General features: G+C 34.5%; 1 pseudogene; it reads left to right on the top strand.

The window, feature by feature from the left end:
* Positions 1-332: 332 nt before the first annotated feature.
* Positions 333-5,339, top strand: LOC129301546 (ATP-citrate synthase beta chain protein 1-like; annotated as a pseudogene).
* Positions 5,340-6,707: the final 1,368 nt, after the last annotated feature.

Below are 6,707 nucleotides of genomic sequence, written 5' to 3'. Positions count from 1 at the left end.
TTTTTCTTGGGTTAAGGGTCATTTTATCTCTCAACTTTTATTCGAAGGGGTAATGGGGCACCCTAAACTAAAATATTTTATAATTAAAAAATGTAATATCGGGCCCACTAATGGTCAACAAATAGTGGGAAAATAAAAAACGGCAGGGTGATAAATGAGGGAATATTAAAGTGGAGAAATAGAATTGATCTACAATGAGTTTAGGGTCCCCAACAACTTTTCGGATAAGCTGAGGAGCAAAAATGATCATAATCCTTTGTTATGTATTTTTTTGTGACTTGGTGTGTCTTGATGCACTATAGGTGATAATGATTTGATTGATATGCTTGCAGTGCTGCTGCTTCATCCATGTCCGCATTGAAGCAGCCAACAATTAGAGTGGTTGCTATTATTGCTGAAGGCGTACCTGAGTCCGACACTAAGCATTTGATTGCATATGCCCCGTCAAACAATGAGGCGAGAAGAGAAATGGAAATTCATACTTACACAAACAAATGGCTAAAAAAGGAATGTAGCCCGGCAAATTAATTTTACTGCTGATGCTATGGTAGGTTGTTATAGGCCCAGCCACTGTTGGGGGTATTCAAGCTGGCGCTTTTAAGATAGGTGACACAGCTGGAACAATTGACAATATAATTCAATGCAAGCTGTACAGGCCTGGATCTGTTCGCTTTGTTTCTAAATCTGTATGTATCTGTTACTTTCCTTTCTTTGCGTTTCTTGACATACCTCTTTTTTGATCTTGTACAAACCCTGAAATTTCCCATAATCATGTTGTGGGCGTATTTTGTATGTGTTTGCGAGTATGCACTTTTTACTTTTAGATATCATGCCTGGTTTATCCATCCTTGCTCTCTACTCACAACACCGCTCAGTAGAGTTCCCAAATTGTGATGAGTTTGCTGTTTTTCCTTTGTGAATCTAGCAAAAAATTCAATAAAATGAAAGACAAGGGCTTAGAATCTTGTGTTTTGTCTATCTTGCTTGTCCATCCTGATTTAATTCCTAAAACCTCCGAAATCAGTGATGGAGACCACGGTAGCATAAGATGCTAAAGTACCGCATTAAGTAGCCTAAGATATTTCTGTGAGATATTAATTGAGTTAGTTCTTCCACTTCTGTAATTAGCTCTTGCAGGAGGGCTCCTTACCTTACTCCAGAGCCTACCAATGGTATTAGAGTGAGTGTTGATGGATTCAGAAAGGACTGACTATAGAGGATTCTAATTAGTATTTAAGTGGGTTTTATATTGATGGCATACCCTTCATATCTCGTTCTTAAACCTGACTTGTGGAATAATTTCATTCGGTGAAGATAAAAAACTGATATTCTGAGTGGAACAGAACAGAATGGAAGAACAAGCGTATGTTTGTCACTTACCTTGCAATCTGTCAACAGCACATCCATCAACATCTTTAAATCTATAATCTATGCTTTTGAAAGAACCTAAGATAATAAAATCCTTTAAAATTAAATAATTTGGTGAATACTGAACTTGCCCATTGTTGATTTTATAACAGAATTATGACATAATAAAACAGTAACGCTCACTTTCCCTTAGAATTATCCAAATTATATTTTCCTATTAAAAATATAAAGCATTTTTTGAAGAGTTAAATTTTTAAAATATAAAACATTTTTTAGTATTTTAAGGTGTAATTAATGTATTTTTCTAAAAAATGCCCTTAGTAAATAAATAAATCATTTTATATTTATTTTTAAGTGAAATACCTTATTAAATAAGGATAAATATGAAAGAGAGTGTTAGTTTGAAAATAATTAACTAATTTACTAGGAAATAAGATTTGATTAAAATATTTTATATTTTTTTACGACGAGAGAGAGTATCTTTTAAATTATGAAATATTGAAGGGAAATAAATATTTAAGGACCATCTAAGAACATTAATTACAGTTAAGGATCATAAAATTTTTGACATTTCGAAAATGAACATGATCCTTGGTTATAATTAAACTTTTTTCGGTTAATTATTTGGTACCAATTTCTATATTTTCAGCATTCATCTTTTATATTTTTGGAGATTTATCTTTAACACTTTCAATATTCAGTTTTTCTATTTTTTTAATAATAATCTTAAATGTTTTCAGTGTTCATGTTTATGTTATTTAAGATAGGTGGTAGAAATAAAAGTATTTAAGATAAGTTTATTTGAGATAAGTTTTGAAAATATGGAAGATGCGTATTAAAAACATCTATGATGACTATTAAAAAAATGGAAAAACTAAATCTGCTGAAAATATAGAAATGAATACCGAAAAGTCAATGCTGAATGTTGAGCACTGAAAATATGAAAAATGAGTGTCGAAAAAAAAAATTAACTCAAGAAAATTTTAATTTTCAAGCAAAGACCATAGTCTTTTTTTTGAATTTTAAAATTTCATGGGGTCGTTTCTTTTTTTTAAATGGGAAAAAGGGGATATCATCCAACAAACAAACTATACAAGAATCATATAGAAAAGCCAAGAACAAAGGAAAACAAAACTTAAAATCAGTTAAAAGCTAGAAGATTACGTACGTCAAATCCTAGATTATGTAAAGAGCTAATTAATTTCATGGTTTTTAACTTTAATTAATTTTCTTACTGGATCCTTAAATGTCATTTTTCCCAATATTGGAATGTAGTCAAATAGTCGTCTAGATTTGAATATTATTTCTTTTTGTCACGTAATATCTACAATACTGCTTCTGAGGGGAGACAAACTTTGTGAATGGTAGGGTGGGATGTCCAATGAATTGTCAACTCTATTGCTCGGGTAACAGATGGAATTTATGAAGGTACCACTGTTTCAATTTTATCTTTCTGTATTTCTTAAATTTATTGTTGGGTTATACCTTGTTTTGCTATAGGCATAGCGATTGGAGGAGATGTTTTTCCTGGTTCTACACTTTCCGACCATATTTTGCGTTATGACAACATCCCCCGGGTAAGCTGTCTTTTCCCCTCTTTGGGGGACTGCATATCATGTCTACAAACTATAAGCAGCTGGTGAGAATTCAAAGAATTAAAAAGTTTCTTGTTACGAAACTGTTTCGATTTATTTTAAATCTCAGGTTAAAATGATGGCAGTAGTACTTGGGGAATTGGGTGGACGAGATGAGTATTCTCTAGTGGAAACCTTAAAACACGGGAAGGTGACAAAACCAGTTGTTGCCCGGGTCAGTGGAACCTATGCACGACTCTTCAAGTCTGAAGTACAATTTGGTCATGCTGTAATGCTGTATGCTGCTTCTCCATTATCTATGACTAAGTTTTCAATTAAAGGATGTTATAAGAGGACAACATTCCTAATGCCTCTTGGCCCTCGTACACATATATATCAGGGAGCTAAAAGTGGTGGTGAAGTGGAGTCTCCTCAAGCGAAGAATCAAGCACTTAGAGAAGCTAGAGCTGTTGTTCCCACTTCATATGAAGCTTTTGAAGTTGCAATTAAGGAAACATTTGACAAATTGGATAGTTTGCAGTTTTTCTTTCATCCTGAGCTTTTGCTATATTATAAATGTGAGCCTTATTACCCTCCACAAGATCCCAACCCCTAAAGAGAGCAGTGCTTGGAGAAATTTCTCTAGTGTCCTTCATTAGCTATAATGCTTTTGGCTAATACTTTTATGGGTAAAAAGAAGGGAAAATCGTGCCAGTGAAGGAGTTTACTCCTCCAGAGATTCCTGAAGACCTTAATTCTTCAGTTAGGAATGGAAAAGTCCGTGCTCCAACTCATATTGTTTCCACAATCTCTGATGATAGAGGCATGTTGGGGTCCATCATCCATTAATTCCGTAACGCGGTATTGTTTTTTGTGGCTTAGACTTGATAGTTGAACTAAAGTCTCCTCCCAAATTTCTGCAGGTGAGGAGCCATGCTATGCTGGTATTCCCATGTCTAACATTATTGAAAAAGGTTTGGGTGTAGGTGATGTTATATCTCTCTGTGGTTTAAACGCAGCCTTCCTCGTTATTGCACACACTATCGAGGAAGGTTATTGATTACCATCCTTTCTCTCCTGTGTCTATAGTTCGTTAAACTGGCCGATGCTGAGGCTCTTTATATACGTCTTTGTGCTGTCAATGTATCATTTAGATACTGCTTGTGTGCAGCAAACTATTGATTTCTTCTTTTAGCTTCTTAATTGCTAATATATATATATATATATATATATATACACCTTTGTCAGATATGCATCATGTGTTATGTGCAGACCATGGTCCTTGTGTCTCTGGTGCTCACAATGCTGTAGTGACAGCAAGGGCAGGGAAGGACCTTGTCTCCAGCCCGGGTATCAGGTGAATATTGCCCTCGAATTTTCCCCTTATGGAGTATGTTTAAGATTAATGTCCTGATACAGTACGCCATTTTTTCCATGCAGTGGTGAATAATGAGCTTCTGAACCAGGTTTGCTTACAATTGGTCCTCGATTTGGTGTTGCCATTGATGATGCTGCTCGTTACTTCAAGGATGCTTTTGACAAGGTATGTTATCAGCCTTTGCCACTTTGGCTTGTTTACCTTTGTTCTTCTTAATTTATATACATATACATATATATATATATATATATTCAGCAGCCCTCTGCTACAACAGTAACATGGGGACTATGCTATGCCTTGTCAGAATCTTACACCTTACGAATTTGTTGAAAGTAAGAAGAAGGGCATCCATGTGCCAGGAATAGGGCACGGGTACGATATGACTGTTGTGCTAATTCTATTTCTGTTGTTGATGACTGTAATGTTGCAAACGTTTGAAGCTTGGTTTCACCCTATGAATAAAGTATCAAGAGCAGAGACAACAAATATAAGAGGGTAGAGTTGCTACAAAAGTTTGCAAACATCCATTGTCCTTCTGTGAAATACATCGAATATGCCGTTCAGGTTGAAAACTACACCCTTAAAAAGGCAAATAACCTGGTTCTCAACGTAGATGATGCAACTGGGTCCCTTTTCTTGGATCTTCTTGCCGGCAGTGGGATGTTCACCACTCAAGAGATCAATGACATTGTCGAGATTGGCTATTTGAATGGGCTATGTGTGCTGGCTCGCTCCATTGGACTGATTGGGTGAGTTGCATCTTCTTCATTGTTCGACTTTTTCCCCATCTGGACCCTTTGTTTTGTTTTATATGTGAGAGTAGGTCCACTGGTCACGCATTATTGTTGTTTCTTTTTTGTGGCCTTTTTATCCACTTGTCTCTTGTGGACCAAACTCCAAACAAGTCCACTTTCATCCATGAGGTGGTCCTACGTTCACTGATACTGATTGTGCTTATTTGTGATTAAGTGTACGGTAGTGCTGTTGCCTGTATTTACTTGATCGAAGTCTTATGCATTTAAAATCTTGTTTTACTCCGACAGGCAATGCATTCTAAATCTGTAGTATTGCATTCCTGATGCGAAATCATGCTTGAATATCTTTTTACTACTCACTACCACAAGATTGATCCTTGTGTTCGTTCAAAAAGAAATTTCTTCACGTTATATCCTAATTGTCGCTAGATAAAACTTCAAATTTCTTGCTTCGATATATCAATGAAGCATTCTTACATCGGCAATATGCTGGAATGTTTGTTTTCAACAGATTTTAAACTGGGGTTGTACGACCTGGGGCAATCCGTGCATTTTTCCTTTTGTAGGTTGTGCCAAAATTGTAGGAAGAAGTCCAAGAGTCAGGGCTTGTGTGCTGTTGTCCGTTTGAGAAATGATAACAGTATTATAATAATTGTTACATACACAAACTGACACATGTACAATTGCATACTATAGAAAAAATTATTCTAATAAGACGGTGTCTGTTTTTTTTTTTTTTTTTTACCTGAATAAGACTCTGTCTTTGAAACAATATATTTTACAGAATTTAATAAAAAACTTATAATATAATTTATCTCCTGAAAAGTCCTTTCTTTATTTCCTTTTAGTAAAACTATGGTTTAAAAGATTTTTTTTTCTAAACTTAATTAATAGTTGTTCTCAAAAATTATAAAAGGTATCGTCACTTGATTAATTTTAATTGATTTTTTAGTAAATAGGAATAAAATACTATTTATACTGTTAAATAAATATAATATAAATACACACGCACATTATTTCTTTATATATGCACATATGAAAAAAATTTCATTCCCTCTCCCGACTACCAAATTCCCCCCCCCCCAAAAAAAAACCCAAAAGAAAAAGAAAAAAAAAAAAAACTCCCAAGTTTGCCTGCGGTATTAGATGCGGCTGAGCTGGCCAGCCCAGTAACTCATTTTGCATGGAGCTCATGGGAATAAATATCCACGAGTTGCTCAAGTCAAGTGTTAGTAAACTTAAAAATTCATGAGCATTTTATCAAAAAATGAAAAAATAAAAATTCATGAGAAAGAAAAAAATAAAAATAATAACGACAACACCCTAATAGATGATAAAAAAAAGGGAGTTAAAGAGTCTGAAGTGAAGCTACTAATGGGAAAATTTTAGAAATTATTTTAGACAATTAATAAAGATAGTAATGACAAAAACCTTGTTTTTATCAGAACATATAATAACTTAAAATATGTCGGATATTATATTCCGTAAAATAAAACGTATATTTTGGCTGAAAATTTTTCTTGGCGGTAGCAAAATATCTTTGAACGTTGACAGCAAATGGACAGGAACGACTTGACTTACCTGTCATTACCATTACGTTGCAATGATAAAAATCATCGGTGGTGTCCGCCT

Source organism: Prosopis cineraria, unplaced genomic scaffold (genome assembly GCF_029017545.1).
Source record: "Prosopis cineraria cultivar Desert tree isolate PC_DT_omini unplaced genomic scaffold, ASM2901754v1 PC2194, whole genome shotgun sequence".
NCBI classification, from domain to species: domain Eukaryota; kingdom Viridiplantae; phylum Streptophyta; class Magnoliopsida; order Fabales; family Fabaceae; genus Prosopis; species Prosopis cineraria.
This window is presented reverse-complemented; position numbering and strand designations above follow the sequence as displayed.